At 49.4% G+C, this 9,251-nt stretch overlaps 1 protein-coding gene across 2 annotated transcripts in view; it reads right to left on the minus strand.

The window, feature by feature from the left end:
* Positions 1-8,466, minus strand: part of MRAS (muscle RAS oncogene homolog) — a 41,432-nt gene extending 32,966 nt beyond the window's left edge. For both annotated transcript variants that reach the window (XM_069781054.1, XM_069781055.1), the window contains exons 1-2: positions 8,370-8,466; positions 7,949-8,126 (exon numbers count right to left, since the gene is read on the minus strand). The gene's annotated coding sequence lies outside the window, so the exon portion shown is untranslated. The remainder of the gene's footprint in view (positions 1-7,948; positions 8,127-8,369) is intronic.
* Positions 8,467-9,251: the final 785 nt, after the last annotated feature.

Genomic DNA, 9,251 nt, shown 5'->3' on the forward strand with positions numbered 1-9,251 from the left:
AATCCTCTAAATGCTTTTTTGGAGTGACCGGGTGCCTGGAGACATGCTACAGTGGGAAGGCCAGTTCAAGAAAAGAACGGATGGGATTCCCACTACACTAATGTCCATTAACATCCTTTTAACTTGGGTTGGGTGGGGTTTTGTTCCAGCTATTGTATATCGGACTCACCATTAAGCTTTGTGCTTTCAGCAAGGCAAATAACAGATCCCTATTCAAAAGTTTTTCAACCCCTCTTACATTTGCAAGATGAGCAAGTATTTGTTTCCACAAACCAGAACCAGCCTTACACTATTACAGCCTTTTCTCTTTACCAGCGTACCCCTCAAAAATATACTGAAGGAAGCTTAAACATGCACATTTTCATCCTGATATGACCAATTCTTTAAAAAAAACCTAGCAACAAAACAAAACGCCCGATAAACCTGAAGATTTCAGTTTAATAATTATCTTCTGCTCGCTTTGAAAACTCCTCTTCTCAAATAAGTGGGCAAAACAGAGGAGCTGCAGAACACCTTGCTGTTACCAAATCTGCATTTTCCGGGCACATCGTGCTGTCTGGGTTTGTTCACAGTGAGTCCATCTCCATCCTCTGTTCTTGGCCCACCCAGCAGTGAAAATCCCAGTCCCAGACCTTCTACCTGTGACTGGAGCTGAGCCACGCTGGCAAGCAGGCACCTGGAAAGCTGAATTCTCTGGCACGCTCAAATAGAAGGCTATTTCATTACGGAACTTTTAAATAAAACAAACAAACAAACCCCAACGCTTGCACTTCATAATTAAGTGCAAGCCAACTGAATTAGCGTCAAGACGTGCCATAAGCGTGTACCGCCACAGACCCCTGACGTTACTTCTCTTTGGGACCACAGCTCTTGTAGAGGAGAGGGCAGAAGCGGAGACGTGCCCAGGCTCTGCCTGCTCCCTGCTCCCGTGGTGCTGTAGGCATGGCCTGGGAGGCACAGGGACACCCATCCCCTGGCTGTGACCGAGGGGTGATTCCCAGCGGAGGAGCAGTAACCGCTGGCAGGGTAAGACCTCTGCTGCAACCTGCGGCTCAGCGAGCTGCCGCCCGAGCCCGGGGAAGTCGACAGCACTGAGCACTCCCAGGTTTTTCAAGAAGCGTATTTCACTGTAACCAGCACAAGGTAAAGGATACGGGCCCCGAGAGAGGCACAGCGTGACTTACACCTGACTTCAGCGGGCTTTAGTTTGATCCGTAAATCCTCTAGACACTTCACAAAAGTATTGCTCAACTCCCGCTGCCTTCAGCCTCACAAGAGGTAGACATAAATACTTAGCATTAGCATAGCTCCCCATGACTCATTTTTTCTCCTTTTTAAATATAGCATCCCATAAATGTGGATATATTCTGAGCAATAAAACTCATATTGTTACTGTTCACCATGCAACCAAAACAAAAAATTCCTCCCCAAAACCTCCTCCTGCTAGCTTTGTGACAGCTTCCTCCCCCAAAACCGAAACACTGGTGCCCCTCACAAGGCCAGGACGGAGCGAAGGCAGCTCTCCTCCATCAGGGAGCCCAGGCAGCACAGGGACATGGCACAGTGGCAGCAGATGCAGAGCCAGCGGCAGGGCAGGAGGCTTCATCATCAACCCAGCCACTCATGTCAACTTTATTAAAAAGAGCAGTGCTGGCTCTGGGCACAGGAGGAGCAGAGATTTGCCCAGAGGAATGGAGTTTCAATTGCCATGAAGCAGCCTGTGCCAGCATCAGGGAAGCTGGGCTCGCTGAAGAAATGGTGGAGGCATCTCTAGCTGGGAGATGCTCCCCATTCCCCATCTTACCCTCAGGCATACATCATCTTCCTCCATCACCAAGCTTGAGCTTTCCTCCTTAGAAAAGCGCAACCCCACCTTGCCCAGCCACAGAAACGCCCCAAGCTGCCTCAGAAGCATAGAGGAGGAACCTGATGGGAAGAGCATGGACTAGAGCTCAGTGGTTTTCATGGGAACTGAGACCCAGTTTCAGCACCCTCCTGCCTGTCCTGCTGCAGACTTTCCTGTGTGATCCTGTGTGCTGCGTTTAGCTTTACAGAATGCTCCAGTTCCCCAGCTGTACAAGTGAGATAAATAGTAGGTCCCTATCTCACAGGTATGTTACGAAAGAAATGGATTTTGCATTACAAGTGTTAGAGGAATGCTTTAAAAATTGCACAAGTACCAAGACTAATCCATCACGCTCAAAAAGAAACCCAAGATTGACAGCAAATTTAAGTCTTACCTACACAAACATAAATAGTAGAGTATGCAAGACTGTTTTCTTAGTTTATTCATTTCTTCTGATAACCATGTTTGCCCTGGTGACCTGAACAGTTCCAGTCACAAGTTGTTTGAACTCAGTGCACCAAATCATGTCTGGAGAAACGTATGTTTTACTCTGTCTACAGTGACGGCTGAGGCATCAGTCTTCCTCCCAGCCGTCCTAAAGACATAGCTGAAAATACATGCTCACATCCATCCTGCTGTCAGGTGACTGAAGAGTATACATTTTTACATCTTGGACCTCTCTAGCAAGACTACCCATGAGAATCTATCTTCCACGGTATTTTTCTAATTATTTCTTCAACATCCTTATTTAATATCTGAAATGAGCGGAGTGGCAGAGCTGCCACACTCATCCTAGAAACTATCATTTTAAAGACACGATAACAGAAGCCTTTTCTTAAAACTTCCAGGAGCATGTGTGGCTTAAAAAGCTGATTCTTGTTTAAAATAATGACTAAGACTCTTAGGAATCTAACTCCCAAAGTCACACAGGTAGTTTTGAATATGTTACCCTTTTAGAGTAATTATGCCATCAAAAGTTCCAGTCAAAAGCTGATGAGCGTTACTAATATATGCCAATGAGTGAGCCTGTAAGTGAAAGACCTTCTTGCTTTACTTACACTCCAGTAAATCAGAAAGCACACCAAGACTTATTTTCACATACAAGAGTAACGGACCTGACCCCAGGAGATACTTAGCGGGGTTAACCCACAGCCCAGGGAGCAGGTTTATTGTAATCTGGCTGCAGGCTGATGCAGTTGTACTTGTTTTCACCGGAGATGGAGACTTGGAGCAGCTGGTTGGTCTTCAGTGGACTAACAACAGTCACTACATAAACCAGTGGTAATGATCAAACATGGTGGGCCAGACAAGTCACCACTCAGATGCAAAATAGTGCCCAGGAAGTCCTCAGTGACACTCATCTCTAGACCAAGAACTAGGCAGAGGCAGCCAAGAGTTGGCAATAACCAAACAGAGAGAGCAGAGATCAGCAAACCATGTGGGGGCATTTCCCCCACCTTTGCAAAAATACATTGATTTTCCCCTCCATGACACGAAGCGCCCACTTCAGGTAGGTTTAGCAAGTTAATATGGGAATGAGGACTGTTGTACATCCGAAAGAGAGGCTTTGTATGAAACTATGTGGAACTTGCAGCAACAAAGAAGGCTTAGATAGCGAAGGGCTGAGAGGGATGAAGAAAGAATAAACCATTTTTACCACGCTGCACAAAGTTATATACTTGTTACAACATTCTTACCAGAAGCAGACCTGAAAAAGAAGGCAAGGCAGGAATTATGTTATCTGGGAGAAGGCGAAGGGGTATCAGCACACTTTTTAAGCTGCTCTGTAGTAGTGGTAGAAGAAAGTACAAGAAAGTAGTTCAAGATTTTAATCTCAAGCCCATCAATGGTAAACAAATTCTGAGGCAAAAAAGATTTAGCCAAAAATTAATAAGAAACCTCAGTTGTAGAAGCACTGAGCAATTCTGCAGGTCAGTTCTGGCCAGAAGCGAAGCAGCAAGAAGAGGAATGCAATCCCAGGGTATCTCAGATACTTAGATGCCTTCTGAAGTATCTCAGCATTTACTATGTTCATGCTCCCAACAAAGAAGAAACTTCTACCAGACCATTTTAGAAAGAAGAAAAGTAGGCTCAGTGAGAGGCAGATTCACTATAAGAGTTGCTGACCTTAGCCAACCCGCCTTTGGGCAGCCCGTGACAGAGAAGGTACCTGGGAGCAGGATTCTCATCTCTTCCGCTAGCTCCAGCCATTGGACTGGTCTCTGACGAAACCTATATGTCTGTGAAGCGCTAACCACCACTTACTGAAGAATTAGTGTCTGAAGCAGTAGAACTAGCAGAAGAGTCAGTAATAAGTACTGTAAGTACTGTAAGTACAGCAAACCACTTAAAAATATCATTAACCTCCCCCAACCCTGCCCCCACCTCCTCCCTCAATCATTATTTCAGGAGACATATTTTTGTATAATTATTTCATCATCTAAGAACGGGTGGCCAGTTCGGCGTATCTCTGTGCAGGACTTCCATAAGTATTACTCCTCTGCTGACATTTTCTCGCATATACATGCATGCATGGATCAGCAATTGCTCCACTACATTCTCAAATGGAGAATAAGAGAGTCATAAATCTCAAAAAAATGAGTACGCCAAAAAATTCAGCATCTGAAGTTACAGCTGTTCATTTCTCCTCTCTTCAGAAAGAGCCAGTCGTGGCTTATTGCAGATGTTATTGAAGTTGATGGGCTTGCTCTGGATTTACATTGGATACAAACACTCAGGATGTGACCTACTGGAGCATTGGACCTTCGTTTCCCCATGGAGAAAAATACAGCCAGTGACATTCAAGTAGAACAGGAAGGCTGTACTCGCCTCCCCACTAAGTATCTTCTGTCAAGTCCCTCTGTAGGCAACAACAGGCGAAAGAAGCAATAACTCCACCAAGGAGTGGGCTAACATTCCTCCCATCTGCCAGTCCCACGCTCATTCTGTTTTCACTTGGACCAAATCCTCCCAAGCCCTTCTGCTTTATACTTCATTAAACTTGGGTGCCTCAGACACCAAGAATAATATCGATGATCTTGGGAAGGTCACTTTCAAGGCACATTTCCATATCTTAACACCACTCCTCTTCCTCAGCCCTGTCTATAGTACTGTCTTGGAAGCCTGAAAATGAATTCCATATTTTCCATATTGAATCTGTCCCCCCAACCCTGATCTCCTTATTTATGACAGTAAAAGCTTATGCAAACACCGCCATCATGCAAAAACACTCCCCTCTTCGTTCCTGGGCATTCATGTTAATATTCTCCATCTCCAGAGTCTGGAGAAGTGTCAAGGGCTGCATGTTCCCATGCTGAGGTGCAACCCCTCCTGCCTCCACCTCTGCAGGTAAGAGAGATAAAGGGATGCGCGGTCATGGAGAAGTTACAACGCTGAGGCAAGGGCAGCTCCCGCGCGTAGGGGCACTACACCGCACCAGAGGCCCCGTGCAGGCTGCAAAGGCTGAGCGAGGCTGGAGCGAGGAGCCACCAGGAGCGGCAGCATGGCTGGAGAAGTGCAAAGCAAACAGGCAAAACCAAATTAAGACTGGTCCAGTTGAAGTCTGGAGCCTAAAACTTTCATAGTTTAGACAGACAGATTCATCCTAATGAATTGACTCACCTGCACCCGACAGGTCAGCAGGGATGCCCACGCTGGTAACTGCAGGAGGTAGGTGGAGGCTCTTGGCTTGAACCCAGCCACAAAAAATAGGTCACACCCAAAGAGGGAAGTTAAAAAGGAAAGGGCAGAAATGAATGAAGCCAAACAGCTTTCCTCAAGGAGCTCTCCAGAATTAAGAGCAGAAGGCAGTAGAGTTTCTGCCCTGAAGGTATCAACAGTGAAACACCACTGGTAGCACATGGTGCAAGCTAAAGGGCCATGCAGGTCTCCGGTACCGGACACTGTTCCTGTCTGCGCTTAAAGAGCAGCTCTAAGGAACCACAGCATGATGTCAAGAATAATGATTCATCACATTCATTTTTCCTATATCCACTTGTCCTTATGTTGCCCTCCTGTACTACTTTGCCAATGACAACACCAGCTTATGTACAGGGCTCATCCTCCTCCTTCCAGTGCCCAAATGCCATGTCTCTCTCAGTGCCAAAAAGTGTGTGGAGAGAAGGAAAGAAGTCCTCTCTAATCACCAGATGATACAGTTTTATTCCTCCTTTTTGTTAGCCTCAGTCCTAGTTTAAGAAAAAAAAAAAAAACACCCAACGCAACACATACAAAAAACTCCCCCCCATAAATAAGGCAAGCTTTGTTTCTGTAATTCTTAGTTCCTCTGCAAAAAATTTTGAGCTTGTGAAAAAAACCACCAAAACTTCAATAAATAGAAACTGCCTTTCACATAATTTCTGAAAACAGATGCTGGGCCAGCTCTGACCCTGGTACAGCTGCTCTGGTTCGGGAGTCATGCTGGTGGGGTGTTTGGCCCTCTGCAATCTGGGCTACACGCTCAATTGTATGGGATATCTCCTGGAATGGAGGATCAAAATCAAAGGAAGTCAAACAAATTGATGCAGAACTATAATATGAAGAACACTTATTTTTCTACATGCACTAGTATTTTTAAAGAGATACTGTCAGCTTTGTATTTTCAGACTCCAGTACGTAGAAAGAAATCCTGTCTCTATTAGGCAGTCCAAAGCTATGCTACCGAGAGGTGGTTTTTTTGAACCGATTACTTCATAACTTCCTTGCCACACCCTTGCTCTCTCTCTTATCTTCTAGTTTTTCCTAATTTAAGAGACCCCATTTTTGCAATGCCCCTAACAGACTCAGAGCAACAAACACCTTTCATAAAGAAAAATAATGACAGCTGACCCATGCAGTTTTAGGCCTTCGAAATGCATCTTTCTTGTGCAAAAAGGGCCTGAGCTAACCGGATAATTTCACAGTGGAAATTCAGAAAGCACATCTATATCCAGGTATGACTACAGAGTTGGTGTGCTTGTTCTTAGTACCAACTACTGTATGAACAACAGTTTCCAGGTAAGACATAAATAGAACGTTTCCAGTCAATAGCATCCCTTTAAGCCTGCTACCAAGATCTGAACTTAGATGACTTAAGATACCTAAGGAGTTGGTGGCTTAGATTTTTACACTTTCATAATATCAGGCGACTGATGTGGAAAAGTGCCAGCTGATGGGTGCGGAAGGGCTGCAGCTACCTGTGCTGAGGGAGAGCCTCACACACTGGTCAGGACTCCGCTGGGCGCTTTGCTCCTCTAACAAAACCCCAGCCTCTACCCTGAGCTGCCACGGTGTAAAGTCCCAGTTTGTTGCATAAACCCTCCCAGCTTGACAGGGAGGGTTACCAGAGCAGCCAAGCGCAGGATGCTGAGAGTGGTCCACCCAAGGTCTAACTCTTAACTTGCCCCTCAACTTGCAGCCAGCGTGGCTTTATCTTAGTTTCTCATCTGGGAAGCAAGCTTTTCTAAACAGTGTTTCTAGGGCTCTTGAGCCATTAAAAAAAAAAAAAAAAAAAAAAAGAAAAAAGTTGTAAGTTTTCTTTCTATACGCCGGCAATCCCAAGCACAAGAGCTGAAAAGTCCTTGTCCTTCAGCTGTGGTTCAGTTCATTTTCTTAAAACAGAGAAAAAGCAAAACCAAAAAAAAAAACCCCAAACCCTCCTCCTCTCCTTGTTTCTTTGTAATTAAAGACAGTATCTGTCTCTTTCTTCTAAAAGTCTAGCAAGTAACTCAAACACGCGAATCTGGAAGCTTTCACAAAGTATTTAGTGGTCCAAGAGCAGTTTTAATATAAGGTAAGAAATCTTGCAATACACAGATCAGAACACGCACGGGGTGGGAAAGTAGAAGCTCAGCGTGGCTCTGATTCTGCTGGGGGGGGGAGGAACCCCAGACACACAAAAAATCCAACAAACAGCTTAAGATCTTGCATTACACCTCGGAGTGACCCCCTCTCCCCACCACGCACCCCGAAGACGACGTGAAACCCACGGCGGTGCAAACCATCGCTTTCTACAAGCCCTTTTCCCAGCTTTCGGCAGGGAGGGAAAGAAACCCCCCCCCACCCCGGACACGGCAAGCCCACCGCCGCCGCGCAGCGAGACCCGGCGCCCCGAAGCGACCGTACCGTCCCAAGCCCGGCGTCTGGCGTCGCTGAGAGCGGCGGTTCCGCGGCGACAGTCGGCGACAGCCCTTTCTTCCCGACCCCGATCTCCGGCCCAAGGCAAAAAGCGGCGGTGCCCCGGGGAGCGCTCCTCCTGGCGGGGCTCATGCCAGAGCGCGGCACCGCATTTCACCGGGGATTACTGGGGGAACAGAGGAAAGGGGAAAGCCCCGCCGGCGGTTACCGCTGGGTGTCACGGCGATCCCACCCCTCCCGCGGAGCTTTTCACGCGTGGGGCGCCGCAACTCCTGGCGGCGCTACCCCGCACCCCCTCGCTTCGTGGCGGGGGGGGGGGTGTGTGTGTGTGTGGAGAAGCAAACCGCACTGCGATTTAGGGCTTTTGGGTCCCCCCCCCGCCTCAAAAGCGCCACCCAGCCCCGCTCACCCGGGGCCGCGCCCTCAGCGCCCGCCCATGCCCGCCGAGAGGCGCCCGCCGCCGGGCAGCCCCGCCGGCCCCCGCCCGCCCGCTCCCTCCTGCTCCCTCCTTCCCTCCCTCCCTCCCCGCCGGCCCGGGCCGGGGAGCCCGCAGCCGGCCATCCCTTATATCGCCGCGGCGGCTGCTATAAATAGCCCGGCCCCGCCGGCGGGGGCCGGGCCGGGTGCCGCCGGCGGGGGTTTCTCTGCGGCGGGGACCCGCCATCACCTGCGGCTCGGCGACGGCCACGTATTTCTCACTTTTGACTCCTTTTGATGCCGCGGGGCGGCGGCGCGCCTCCCGGTGCTGGTGGTGGCGGGGGGGGACCGGTCCCGCCGACCCCCGGCGCGGCAATGGGCCCGTCCGCCGCCGCCGCCGCCGCCGCAGCCGCTGCCGCCGCGTTAAGGTGGAGCGGGCGGCGGTACCTTAAGCCGCTCGGGCGGCCGGTGCGTCGCCTCTCCCCGCCCGGCACCCCGGGCCCCGGAGGAGGAGTTTTGGGGGGTTTGTGGCTGAAAGGGAGCGGAGCGACCCTCCGGGCCGCGGGGGTCTGTGCAGCCACCAGCAAACGGGGGGGGACGGGACGTGGAGAACCGCTTCTCGGCGGGGGCTGCTTGATGGACGGGGCAGCAAGCGGAGGGCACGGGATTGTACAAACGCGGTTCGTGCCACATGGCACACGCTATGCCACGGAGGGCCGGCTCCTACACGCGCGCACACACAGGCTTAAATTCATACTGAATGCGAGGAAGCCGTATCGACTTTTGTCGCCATAACAGAATTTGTGTTTAACGTGCCAGGGCTCATCCCAGACGGGACTCCAGGGAACACACCGGCGGTGGTCACTTTTCCTAC

The sequence above is a fragment of the Haliaeetus albicilla genome, chromosome 4, assembly GCF_947461875.1.
Source record: "Haliaeetus albicilla chromosome 4, bHalAlb1.1, whole genome shotgun sequence".
In the NCBI taxonomy this organism is placed as follows: domain Eukaryota; kingdom Metazoa; phylum Chordata; class Aves; order Accipitriformes; family Accipitridae; genus Haliaeetus; species Haliaeetus albicilla.